General features: G+C 46.8%; 1 long non-coding RNA gene across 1 annotated transcript in view; it reads right to left on the reverse strand.

Moving 5' to 3' along the window:
• LOC308596684 overlaps positions 1 to 14346 on the reverse strand; it is a 492091-nt gene that overhangs the window by 26584 nt on the left and 451161 nt on the right. The gene's annotated exons all lie outside the window — the stretch shown is intronic.

Consider the following 14346-nt stretch of genomic DNA (forward strand, 5'->3'; position numbering starts at 1 on the left):
GACCTAGAGGGCCACATTCAGCCTCTCGGTGTCAAGGAGTTGTCAAGGAGCCAGGTGAAGCATGGGGCAGGCACGCACACAGCATGCACAGAATGCAAACAAATAACAACAAATAAATAATACACCCCAGCACAGGCAGTTCTTATGTACAAATCTGTTAGTACAGTGGTACCTTGGTTCTCAAACTTAATCCATTCTGGGAGTCCGATTCCTGAAACCGTTCGAAAAACAAGGTGCGGCTTCCGATTGGCTGCAGGAGATTCCTGCACTCAAGCAAAAGCTGCGTTGGACGTTCAGCTTCCCAAAAAAATTGCAAACCAGAACACTTACTTCTGGCTTTGCGGTGTTTGGGAGCCGATTTGTTTGACAACTAAGCAGTTCGAGAACCAAGGTACCACTGTATTGCGGAGTTTGAGAAGTTACTCCCAAACTGGAAAAATCCACTTTTCTTTAGCTGGATAATTTTCTTCATATTAGCTATTTATACAAACATAGTTGCACAAAAGGTAGGATTGTTGCCACCAGTTACCAAAAATAGTTCTGAATTATGCAATGTGGACTAACAAAGAAAGAAAGAAAGCTCACACAGAGCGTTCCGCTCTTTAGCCTTGCTATAATCAGAGACACGATATTAATAAATTGCCAAATAGACTTTTCAGGATCATGATTTTATATATCAAATCTGCTTTGCGTTGGCAGCTGAATTAAGTGGACAATAAACACAGGATATTAAAACAGTCAGATTTATGCAGGACCCGGCCAAAGAATAAGAATTACCTCGAGTCATTAGCACTTTCTTTCTAGACTCAGCAATTATGACAGTAATAACCACTAACGTAAGCCCGTGAAACAACTGTAACATAATATATATTGATATGAATAAATCCTTTTTCAAAAGGTACGATTTTGCCCAAATCATTACCACAAGCCCAAAACCTGCATTCAGAAGTTTATGCTGAATGAAGTGATCTCTTAGCATCTGTCTGTCTTGGGAGACAATGGATGAATGTGCCTTTGTTGGTGAAGTCAAACCACTGGCACCAACTCTAGGTGGCCCTGGGTGCCTGGGCCCTCACAATTTTTTGTGTGTGGGGGGGCACAGCTCCCACACCGCCGGGCTTCAACTCAAGTTCCAGTTTTATGAGGTCTCATGAGGACTCAGACATGACCTCTAGGCCCCAAGCGGCTTTGGAAGCAATATCCGAGGCCCTCCTAGGCCTCCAACACGACTTCTGGTAGAAACCAGAAGTTGCGTCAGAGGTTTTACGAGGCCTCAGAAACACCATTATGTCGTGGGCACCATTGGTCACCCATAAGCTAGGGCCCAAGCTGACGCCCTTCAGTCAAACTCTTGGAAGACTGCAGCGCTTGCTGTGGCTGTAGAGGCTGATACAGGAGAGACATGTTTTGTTGTAGCTGGGCCAGATGAAGGCATCCGGTTGGGCTGCTGCAGATGCACCATGGCGTTTCTTCTGTCTACGCTTCTCTAGGTGATCATTCCTCCTCTGGTCACTGCTATGGATGCACAACCTGACTGTCTGTCTGCAGTCGTCTGACAACCCCGCAGAATGGCAACCACTGAAATCACAAACTGGACTTTGGCAAACTTGTATAGACTGGTCAATCCTGGAGGGGAGAGGGGTAGGTTGTTAGAATTCCTGCTCCATGATTGCAGTCATGGGATTTTTGTCTATCACATGACGGTGTATGTTTTGACTCCACAGAGTGGGAAGTGACAGAGACAGGATGCTTGTGTTACGTGAAGTGGGACTATTGTCCTTTGTTCTTTTCTCTTTGCTGCCTGATGCTAGAGAGAAAGAGAGCCATGTTGCAGTGCTCCATGTGTGTTTATATGTAAATAAAGTAGATTAGCCAAAATGCTGAGTTGCTGAGGTCTGTTACGCAAGCTGTCGAAGACTCTGCGGATACCTAAGTGTGCCGATGTCTGTTGGCATCGGTCGCTGTGATGTTCGGGCTGAAGAAACCTCATGAAGCTCCCGAACGATCAACCAGGAGGGAGAGAACATGCCAGTTGGGCATGTGTCTCTGCCAGTGTCCTACTCGAGTGTAGGATGAGCTCCTGACATAGGTTTCCTTCCTTCCTTCCTTCCTTCCTATTTATTAAATTTATGTACCACCCTATACCCACAGGTCTCAGGGTGGTTCACAAGATAAAATTACAACACATGATCAAAATATAAACAGAAACAGCCCCATAACCCCTCACAAAAACATAAAAAGAGTTTAATTTTTTTAAAACAACAACAACACACATTTAAAAAGCAACTCTTTTGTAGTCTATCAGTCCCCGCCTTAGGCCTGGTGGAGAGAAGCAAGAACAGCACCCTCAGACTCTCAGCATGTTTTCATTTTCTCTCTTTTGTAATTGTGTGTGTGCGCGTATCCCCAAGACGTTTTCCATTGTGCAATAGCTGATTCTTATTTACAATCTTTTGTGCAACCCTATTTAGTAATGTGCTTGCGTTTCCCCCTTGCACAATAAATTTCCTCCGGTGCAACAAGTAAACTGCTAAATAACTTAGGGCTACATTGGATACAATCCTCTGGTTCAGTGGTGGCATTCATTTGGAAACCGGTTGCGAGGTAGAGCCAATAGCTCTTTGGGGCCCTGCAACTTATAGACGTTCTTTCCCTCTCACCAAAACTGCAAGAAGCTTCTTTGAGTAATGCACCGAAGGAAAATCTCCTATGGATAATGCAACAGCTGTTAGGTCGGCCACGGGTTGCCTAGAGAAGAGCAAGGGTTTCAAGTCTGTCCTATATTCAGACCATCATTTTGCACCATTTGCCTTATGTTCTTAAAAGAAGCATGGGAGATGCACCTGGAAATGTCTCCCTGAGTCATGATGAGCATTTCCATTTCATCGTGAATAACTTCCAACTGCATAACTCAGATAAAGCCTAATTTGTCTTCCAAAAATCGCAGGGAAGGAGCTATACATTCAGAGCCCTGCAACATGATTTATATCACTGCATTATTATTGTAACTTGCTCAGAATCAATTTGAGAGCGCACGCTAAAGGGAACATTGATTGCTTGCTACCGGCGCTTCACTTGCAGTAGTCAATACTAGAACATAGACTTGTCCTGGGGTATGTATAATTATGCTACAATTGTATGATGAACATATTTATCTTCTATGAAGTGCCTGATCAAATGGCTAGTTTATGGAAATTTTCCTCCTGCTCTGTCCGCAGCAGCTATGACAAATTGGACTGTCTACCTCTGTGGTTTTAGAAGAACTACCCTACCAGTCACACCCTCTTATGCAGCTGAGCTAGATTAATGGAGATATAAATTTAACCCCTATGGTTTTGGGAAGACATTCTGTATTCTTGACTCGCGGCACTAACCTCAAATGACCTCTATTTGTCAACCATTTACTGTTCTTACTGAACAGCTGGCTGATAATGCACCAGAGTTCTTTCATAAATATTGCTTTTTAAATGTCTTGGTGTTGGTTTTTAGTTACTTTTTTGTTGTTGGTAATAGTCAGCCTGCATGTCCAATTTGTATTGACTTAACGCCACCTGAGTTCTGGCTGAAGGTTTCTAAGCAGAAGCTGGATGGGCACCTGCCATTATATGATCTAGCTCAGGGGTCAGCAAACTTTTTCAGCAGGGGGCCAATCCACTGTCCCTCAGACCTTGTGGGGGGCCGGACTATATATATATAGGGGAATGAACAAATTCCTATGCCCCACAAATAACCCAGAGATGCATTTTAAATAAAAGGAGACATTCGACTCCTGTAAAAACACACTGATTCCCAGACCATCCACAGGCCAGATTTAGAAGGTGATTGGGCCGGATCTGGCCCCTGGGCCTTAGTTTGCCTACCCATGATGGTGTATGATGGCAGGGGATTGGACTAGAGCAGCCTTTCTCAACCTGTGGGTCCCCAGATGTTGTTGAACTACAACTCCCATCACCCCTGGCTAGCAAGGCCAGAGCTCAGGGATGATGGGAGTTGTAGTCCAACAACATCTGGGGACCCACAGGTTGAGAACCGCTGGACTAGAGGAAGGAAGGTCCCTTCTAACTCTACAACTCTATTATTCCATGATTCTCCGTGTGCTTTAGGGCACATTTTTGGCCCAGTCAAACAAATAACTGCCTAACTAATGGATTAAGGAGGCAGGGCTTTAGTCTTTTCAGTGCCCAAAGCACATCACATGCATCATGGCACTAATCTTTAGGACACTCATAATATTTCTTTCTCCATACTAGTGATGGGGAATTGAGACTGAGAGTGATTGACTTACCGTACATACCCCACTCCCATCCAAAACAGCAGTCTGAAGTCTGACTCCAACATCAGTCCAGCAGTACTGGAGGTAGAATGTCAGTATCACAGCTGGAGTAGCAGCATGGGCTTTGACTTGGAGGTGCTAGCCCAAACCATCAGCCCAGCGGCACTGGGAGACACTGCTGGTCCCAGCACCATAACCAGTCTGAAGCTATAGACCAAGTTCATCAGATCAGGCGCACTTGAGCCCGAGACCCTCAGGAGGGACATTTGAGATCCATGCTCACAGAGACTGCATCCCCAGCACACCTCTTCATGCTAGGGACCATGCCAATATATCTGAAGGAGCATCTCCACTCCCATCATTCTACCTGGACACTGAGGTCCAGCGCCGAGGGCCTTCTGGTGATTCCCTCACTGTGAGAAGCAAAGCTACAGGGAACCAGGCAGAGGGTCTTCTCAGTAGTGGCGCCCGCCCTGTGGAACACCCTCCCATCAACTGAAGGAAATAAACAACTGCCTGACATTTAGAAGACATCTGAAGGCAGCCCTGTTGAGGGAAGTTTTTAATGTGTGGCATTTTAATGTATTCTTAATCTTTGTTGGAAGCCGCCCAGAGTGGCTAGGGAAATCCAGCCAGATGGACGGGGTATAAATAATAAATTATTATTATTATTTTAAAGCTTCCATTCTATACGCAAGGGAGAAGAGCACAGAGTGAGTAGACTGATGAGTCAGGCTCATAAGGCCTCAACTCATCTCTGGCATTTGCTGGAGCAAGCGGCTCACCAGGAGGTATTCTTGGTGCTGCAACTCCTTGCCAGCCTGGCTGTCTCATGGCATGTGGGTTCTGTGTCAAACTCAAGACAGCTGTGGCAAGCTCATAGTTGTGGCAAGAGTTCATCCAAAGAATGTTCAAACTCTTGTGCCTGAACCAGTCTGGCGGCTGCATTCTGGATTAGTTGTAGTTTCTGAGACACCTTCAAAGGCAGCCCCATGTAGAGCACATTGCAGTAGTCCAAGCAAGAGATAACCAGAGCATGTACCACTCTGGTGAGACAGTGTTCACACAGGCAGGGTCTCATCCAGCGTACCAGACGGAGCTGGTAGACCGCTGCCCTGGACGCAGAATTCATATTCCCATCTCCAGTATAATGAGCTATATATAAATTCCACAACTTTCACTTTAAATTTACTGAAGGGGTAAGTACCTCTTTGGCTTGCTTAAAATATGAAGGGCATATTTGTGTGCACACACGCATGGCACACCTCTGAACGCGTTTCTTCCAGAATGTATTTACCCCAAAGTCAATTTGCTATGTCAACATCTTTCTTGCCCTACAAGACCCAACAGGCATATATTTTTTACAGTTTAACAAGCTTTCTTATTAGCCTTTGAAAAATGGACTGGGTTATTGGCGTGCACAAAATGTATTCAATTAGTCTTGATTTTGTGTATTTGATTTAAAGGTTTTTGATTATTTGCTCCATGTTCTGAACTGACAAGTTAGAAATGGAATGAAATTAACCTGTCAGGGTGGATTAATGAACTGATCTGCCCCGTCGGTTTATGATTTACACAAATTTCACCACAACCTACTTTGCCGCACTAATATCTACAGCTGAACCCCAATTAAAGGTACATGCAACCATATTCTCCAAGTTTATTTCTTAATTGACAGTAACCACCTGGAGAGAAAGAAGGGGGCACAAACAAACAAAAAATGTGCAAAACGTAGATTAAGTGTGCATCTTTATAAAGCCCAAGCCTTTTACATGATAGAATGACCTTGTCAATATTTAAATTAGTATATAAATCAAATAATTATAAGCTTTCCCATTTATATTTATGTAGGGCTTTGAATCTCATTTATATCAGGATTAATTTATGGCTAGTCCAGTAGTGTAAAAATGCTGCTTAAAAGAGGAAGGATTTAGTCAAACAAACCTTAGACATGGGTAAGTTAATGTTTCTCCAGGGGGGTTCTCTCTCATACATACCCTAATCCAATCCTTGTCTGTGTTTGGCATATGGGGCTGCAATAGCTGCAGAGGTTTCCCCATTCATTTCAAAAGAAAGGGAACTTCTGTGGGACATAACCTGCTTCCTGCGTGGGAGCAAGAAAAGCAATGGAGTTTTACTTCTGATGCCATATTATTATTATTAGTATTATTATTATTATACCCCGCCCATCTGGCTGGGTTTCCCCAGCCACTCTGGGCAGCTCCAAACAGATGATGATGATGATGATTAAAGCGATAAAACATCAAACATTAAATACTTCCCTAAACAGGGCTGCCTTCAGATGTCTTCTAAAAGTCAGATAGTTGTTGATTTCCTTGACATCTGATGGGAGTGCGTTCCACAGGGCGGGCGCCACCACTGAGAAGGCCCTCTGCCTGGTTCTCTGTAACCTCACAGTGAGGGCCAGAAGGCCCTTGGAAGTGGACCTCAGTGTCCGGACTGAACAATGGGGTGGAAATGCTCCTTCAGGTTTGATTTCTATACTGCCCTTCATCCGAGGATCACCGGGCAACTTACAATACAAAAACACTTCACATAGTATAAAACAACAACCCCACCAAGTTTAAAAGGCCATAGATTGTTTAATTGGCAAAAAGCCTGGGAGAAGAGAAAGTTTTGCCCGGTACCTAAAGCCATGTAACAAGGGCCCAAGTGAGCCTCCTTTGGGAGAGCATTGCATAGACGGGGGGCCACTGCAGAAAAGGCCTGTTCTCATGTTGCCACCCTCCAGACCTCTTATGGAGGAGTCACATGAAGAAGGGCTACAGAGGATGGTTGCGGGGTCCAGGTTGGCAGTGGCAGAGCAAACCGATCAGGCACCTGGGGCGGCGTGTGTGCCTGGTGCCCGGGGGTGGGGCTAGCTGCCTGTGGGGGCGGGGCCAGCCAGGGCAGGATGCTCTGTGGGGCCTCCAAGGATTCTGCCTGCCTCCTCCCACTTAGCCGCTCTACAGCTGAGGGGGAGGCAGTGGGTGGACTGTTCAGGCAGCACGGAGTCTGCGTGCACCCGAGCCACCACTTATCTCCCAGGGGAGACACGTGGCTTGGGCACACTGCAGGACCCGCAGTGAGTACCGCCCGGCATTTTGTCACCCCCCCAGAGGTGACGCCCGGGGCGGACCACCCCTACCGCATCCCCCTTCCTTCGCCCCTGCAGGTTGGTTCATAGGGGCAGAGGCAGTCCTTAAGGTATTGTGCTCCTGACCCGTTTTACAGGTCAAAACCAGCACTTTGAATTGGGCCCAGTAACTAAAGTCAGCCAGTGTAGCTGGGGCCAGAATTGGCGTTATATGCTCAAACCATCTTAACCCAGTGAGCAACTTGGCTGCCAAAATCTGCGCCGGGTGAAGTTTCTGAACCATCCTCAGAGTCAGCCCACATATAATGTGTTGTGTGGCGAGTCCCCCCCCCCCCCCGTGGAAATAATGACATGTGACACAATTATTAAGATTATTAAATAAGGCCACAACTTTATTGGTTACAGGTGATGAGCGGTATTGGCTTAGGCATTGGTCCTAACCAACTATATCCAACTTCAGCCTGTCCGCTTGAAGTCCAGGAAGGGTTAACCACCAGTAGGGGGAGTCCTGCTGATGCACATCAACTAGGAACTCCCCCGGGGTCACTGATAGGGGGCGTGACTTAGGCCTTACGTCCCCAGGCTTTAGACAAGGCCACCCCCCCGGAATCCTTTATCGGACTACCCTTCAATATGTGGGACAGGTGATGGTGCTACTTCCCCTCTTCCATCTACAGAACAATACCAATTCCTAACTGCCAATACCAAGAAAGTTGTGATGATTTCCTACGAGGTAGGAGAAAACCAAGTGGCTGGTGCCAAATTGCCAAGTGGAAAAATTCCTACCAGGCCCCTCAACGGCAACCAACCAAGGTCCATAGCAAGGTCAAGGAATGAAAATCATATAGGGCGGGAGGGTGGGAAAAGCAGGAACAGCTGGCAGGCAGGGAAAGAGGGAGATCCCTGGCCGCATCCTGCCTTAAGTAGGGCAGGCCATGCCCCCAGACCCAGCTGAGTGGCTGGCCAGGGGATGACGTGGCTGGGAACCCCCCCCAATCATGCGGGGCTGGGCTCCAGCCACCGTGTGTGTGGTGGGGCCGTGAAGCTCACAACTCCACCTCCTCTGAGGGCGGAAGTGGCTTTGCTGTAATTTAATCTAGAAGTTACCAGAGCATAGACAATAGAAGTTAGGCTATCCCTATCCACATAGAGGTGCAGCTGGGCCACCACCTAAAGCTGATACAAAGCACTCTGTGCCATAAAGGCCACCTGAGCTTCAAGTGACAGCAATGGATCCTTCAGAGGGAGTATCAGCCAGTGTGGTGTAGTGGTTAAGAGCGGTGGACTCATAATCTGGTGAACCGCTCCCCCCTTTTTCTAAGCCGCTAAGCCGCTAATAGCCTTTTAGCCGCTAATCCGCTAATCCTTTAGTAGCCGCTAAGCCTTTAATAGCCGCTAAACCGCTAATAGCGCTAATCCGCTAATCCACTAATAGGGTTGTTCGCAAGACGAAAAAACCGCTAGACGAAGAGACTCGCGGAACGGATTAATTTCGTCTTCACGGTTTTGGGGGAGCGCAATAGTGCCCGCTGAGTCTCCTTGCTCACAGGCTTCACCACCTGTGATTTTTTAGGGTCCCCGCTTCGCCGTAGCAGCAGGACCCGAACCCGCGGAGCAGACTTCCTCCGGAGCTCGGAGGGAAATCTGCCATTGATCGATGGCGCTGACCGGAAGTCCTAAAACTGTTCTTAACCTGAAACACCACTTTAGCTAATGGGGCCTCCTGCTGTTGCCATGCTGCCAGAGCATGATTTCTGTTCTCATCCTGAAGCAAAGTTCTTAACCTGAAGCACTATTTCTGGGTTAGCGGAGTCTGTAACCTGAAGCGTATGTAACCTGAGGTACCACTGTATAGGACATTCTTCCCTATCTGCTGGTTGCCGGTGTCTGTAGAGTTTAGGGTACGTACAGTAGGTACAGGTATGACCCCTCCGAGGCTACACCCCATGCCTCACAGGAAGAACATCTTGGCAAAGGGGGTACCAATTTGGCCTCATCCATGGGCCAGTGAAAGGGCAGCTGCTCAGAGGCTTACTTCCCTCTTCCCACTTTTCTCTCTATTCCCGTTTTTTCCTTTCCTTTCATATAGTCTATTCGATTGTGAGCCTGCAGGCAGGGACTGACTTATCCTTTAATATATGCACGGTGCTTACAAATCTTTTGGTGCTTCATGTTTAATAAAATTTTATACATGTGCCTCACATTGCTAAAATGAAAAATAGATTAATAAAGAATTTCTGAAAATGAAGCTCCAGAAGTTTGGGTAAAAGGTGGCTTCCAATGCAGTCCAAAGAGCTGAAGCCAGTCAGGAGTGGGGAAGCCAAATGCTACTGTCCACAAAACACCTGCAAACTTCTATGGGACCTTTTTGGATTGATGTTGTGAGACCCAGGTGGTGCTGGGGTCTAAACCACAGAGCCTAGGGCTGGCTGATCAAAAGGTTGGTGGTTCGAATCCCCATGGTGGGGTGAGTTCCTGTTGCTCTGTTCCAACTCCTGCCAACCTAGCAGTTTGAAAGCACGCCAGTGCAAGTAGATAAATAGGTACAACTGCGGCGGGAAGATAAACGGCGTTTCTGTGCACTCTGGTTTCTGTTATGGTGTTCCATTGTGCCAGAAGTGGTTTAGTCATGCCGGCCACATGACCTGGAAAGTTTTCTGTGGACAAACACTGGCTCCCTCGGCCTGAAAAGCGAGATGAGTGCCGCAACCCCATAGTCGCCTTTGACTGGACCTAATCATCCAGGGGTCCTTTACCTTTTACCTTTGTTACAAGAGGTATATCCCTGACCATTAGGTCCAGTTGCAGACGATTCTGGGGTTGCAGCGCTCATCTCGCTCTATAGGCCAAGGGAGCCAGCGTTTGTCCACAGAAAGTTTCCGGGTCATGTGGCCAGCATGACTAAGCCACTTCTGGTGAACCAGAGCAGCGCATGGAAATGCCGTTTACCTTCCCGCCGGAGCCGTACCTATTTATCTACTTGCACTTGACATGCTTTCGAACTGCTAGGTTGGCAGGAGCAAGGACCGAGCAACAGGAACTCACCCCATCACGGGGATTCAAACCGCCAACCTTTTGATCAGCCAGCCCTAAGCTCTGTGGTTTAGACCACAGCGCCACCCACGTCCCATTTACAAGAGGTATAGCTTGTCAGCATCGCCCTAGAGCCAGTGCACCAACTGGACTCATGCACCTCAACCCCGACTGGGCTGGGCGAGCTGGGTAGCACCGCCAGAGACCTCCTTCTCGCAGGAACAGGTCACAGTGCTGCGGACTCACAGCTTAGAGCTGAGAGCACCGGATTCACTGTCTCAATACTACAGTCGTTGCGCAGCAGAGTTTTGCAGAGTCTTGCAGAGTATAAACCACTCGGAGAGCAGCTCTGTAGAATATCTTCCTTTTATTCTATAACTACAACTATGATACAAAGCTATATACAGAGCTGAATATTCTAAGCATAAATCAATGCTACACTGAGAGTCTGCAGCTGCTCTTAGCAGCAACCTTATCTCTAGGATCTCTAACACTCTCACTTTCTCCGATACACTGACTGACTCTCTCTCTCACACACAGATATGTTGCTGGGCAGAATAAGTAGATAGGCAGGACACGCCTCCTCTTCTCTGGAGAGTCAGCAGAGACCATCAGGAGATGATCAGGAGATTCTTGGGTATGGGAGGGGTGAAATCTCCTCATCCTCCCCCATTTCATCCGACCATTTCAAGAATCTTTAACATAACTGCAATTTACACATACACTCCAAAAGTTGTTCTTTGCTTACAACCTTGGTTAACATATCTGCAGGTATCTCTTTTCCCGGCATATAAAACACTTTTACAATACCATTTAATAAGCAGCTTCTGGAAAAATCTTCACACACATTTCTTTCTCTCAAATGCAAATTGACATCTCTAATTAGGCAGATTTGAACAAACCATTTTCAGAACTCAAATATACGCTTTCCTTCAAATATCAGGTAAGGAAATAAATAAAGCGTTTTGTGCTATTACTCTCAGCACACTTCATGCCTGGTTTAAAAACCCCACCAGAGTTGCTTGTGACCGCAGTCTTTGCAAACTCTTCAGAAAACCTTTTCGGTGGTACACCCTTGGTTGTTCTCTCGGACCTGCGCAGAACTCTTTGATCCTCTTGTTCTGGTGCTTCCTCCTCTTTGGGAGAATGGGGAGCTAAAGTATATGAAGCTGCTAAGTCTGAGTCAGCGTCAGACTCACCTGAGGCTTTTGTGCTCTGATAATCTGTGCCACCATCTGGAACTACATTGGCATCAGAATTATCACCAACAACACTTGCCTCTCTCTTAACTTTCTTTGCCCCTTTTGCAACATCATCACAAGTGGGATGGCACTGAAAAACGCCAACTCTGTCCCATTGTGGATTGTCATCAATACTCCTGGTCAGCCTTATGGTTTTCGTGTCTGGGATCAGAACACGATAAGACCCTTTCTCATATCCTAGGAAAATACCATGTTCTCCACGCTTGCTCAGTTTGTCACCCTGTGAGGTGTGCACCCAAACCTCCGAACCAAAAATTTTAAAATGCTTTACACATGGCTTTCTTCCGTGAAGCATCTCTTATGGGGTGCAATTTACACTAGACTGGTACCTCCTGTTATACACATGACAGAAAAACGAAAGAGCTTCAGCCCAAAAGGGATTGGGCAGCCCCAAATCATGTAACAGCGTTCTGATTCCTTGCTGTAGGGTCTGGTTCACTCTCTCACATAAACCATTCTGCCAGGGTGATCTGGGCGTGGCGGTCCTATGCTCAATGCCCTGTTCAGAAAGAAAACTCTCAAACTCTTCTGAACAAAACTCTCCACCCTTGTCTGTGAAAAGACAATGTACATTCTCATTATGTACATTTCTGAGCCATTTACAAAACTGGCGAAACTTGGTAAAGGCTTCAGACTTTTTCTGCAGCATATAGACCCAAACATATTTCGAATAGGAGTCTATCAGAACCATGAAAAACCTTGAATTGCCTCTAGAGAGCGCTAGAGGCCCCACTAAGTCTGCATGAATGACTTCATATGGTTTCTTGGCCTCTCTCCCAGACTCTGTACCTTTGGGAGCTTGCCTTGCCTTACTCTCAGCACAAGAAACACATTTCATGTGGTAGGGACATTCTTTCAACTTCATACCCTGAACCATATCAGGCATTTTTGCCACAGCCTGGAAATTCTGATGACCATAAACGCGATGATAATAATGAATACATTGGTCATGCAACTTCTCATTCTTATCTACAGATAAATTGCAACACTCTTTCTCAGTTGCTTCTGCAGTGCCTGTACCTGAAACAAAAGGCAATTGGTACAATCCATTTACACATTTTGCATACAAAATGAGCTTGCCATCTCTAAGAATTTCACAGCGAGATTTAGCAAACACCACCTTAAACCCTTGACGATCAAGCTGGGAAACACTCAACAAATTGTCCTGAATATCAGGTGCATACAGGACATTCTTAATAGTTGCATTCAGGCTCTTTAAGAACACAGTTCCCTGAGCCACACTCGTGAGAACTGTCCCATCTGCTTGATGAATTTCTTTCTCTTGCTTCTCAAGCTAAACAAAGAGATTCTTATCTTTGGCTACGTGGTTTGAACAGCCAGAGTCGACCACGAAGAAACTCCGCCCACGTTGACTGGAACAGCGAGAGATCAAGGCCTTTGAAGTAGCAGGTGCTTGGGGATTTCTTCCTCCTCCCCCTCTGCCTCTGAAGTTTCCCTTCTTCTTTGAAGACTTCTTACACTGGAAACTCAAATGGCCTTGTGCTCCACACGAAAAGCACCGCTTCAATTTCAAAGCTTTAACAGCAGCAGTTTCACTTTCACTTTCCCCTGCTGAAGACTCAGGCACATTTTCAAGCACATTTTTAACAGCACAGTCTTCCCGGCTTTCTCTAACAGCCTGTCTGCGATCCCACTCATTCAGAAGCACGCTAGACACATAATCTTCTGTTAGCCGGTCAGAAGGCACCGTGGAAATCTGGGCAGCCACTCCATCATAAGACTCATCTGGGCTATTGATCATTAGCATTGCAAACACAGCCTCTGAAATAGCTAGGTCTCGCTGAACAAGGTCCTGTCTGAGACGCTTTAATTGAGATAGATGGCTAGGCAAATCACCACCTTTCTCCAACTGCAGCCTGCACAGCTTCTTAAAGAAAATCACACTGGAACCAGCATTCTGCCTCAGATGCATATCTCTCAACTTATGCCAAACAGCTTGTGCAGTCTCTTGACCCTCTAAGTTCACCAGCAAGTGGTCTGAAACACTCAAAACAATTGTCCCTCGGGCTTTCATATCTGCAGCATGCCATTCAGCCCAATCATCTGCATCCTTATCTGGAGGGTCATCTTCTATTGTGTGAAATAGCTTTTCCCTCTGTAAAAGCGCTTTCATCTTTACTTGCCAAACTGCATAGGTTTCAGGCATGAGGAGAGGAAAGGACAGAGCCATCTGGCCAGAATGTGCACAGGCCATGTCTGCTATTACTTAGAGCAAGACACTTCCCTCGTGCAACACAGATAAAGCCTTGACTCCTTCAGCCACTCTCTCTCCCACTCAGAGCGCAATTAACAGGCAAACAGGGATGCTATCTTCTTCCTTTGGCAGTCAGCAACATACCTCCATAAATCAAGCAGCAGCAACAGCAACAGCGGCAGCTTGAACACTCTGCTCCAAAACAGCTCTGCTTCTGGGCACCACAAATCAGTCCAGCATGCAGCGTCCGTTCCACCGTCCGGCAATCAGCAACAGAAACCTCTGGCGACTGGGACGACTGGGACGCCTGGGATGACTGGAACAACGCCAGGTCAGACGACTGGAACAACGACTGGGCCCATAACCGATGTCAGCATCGCCCTAGAGCCAGTGCACCAACTGGACTCATGCACCTCAACCCCGACTGGGCTGGGCGAGCTGGGTAGCACCGCCAGAGACCTCCTTC

This window comes from Podarcis bocagei (assembly GCF_964188305.1).
Source record: "Podarcis bocagei genome assembly, chromosome: 10".
NCBI lineage: Eukaryota > Metazoa > Chordata > Lepidosauria > Squamata > Lacertidae > Podarcis > Podarcis bocagei.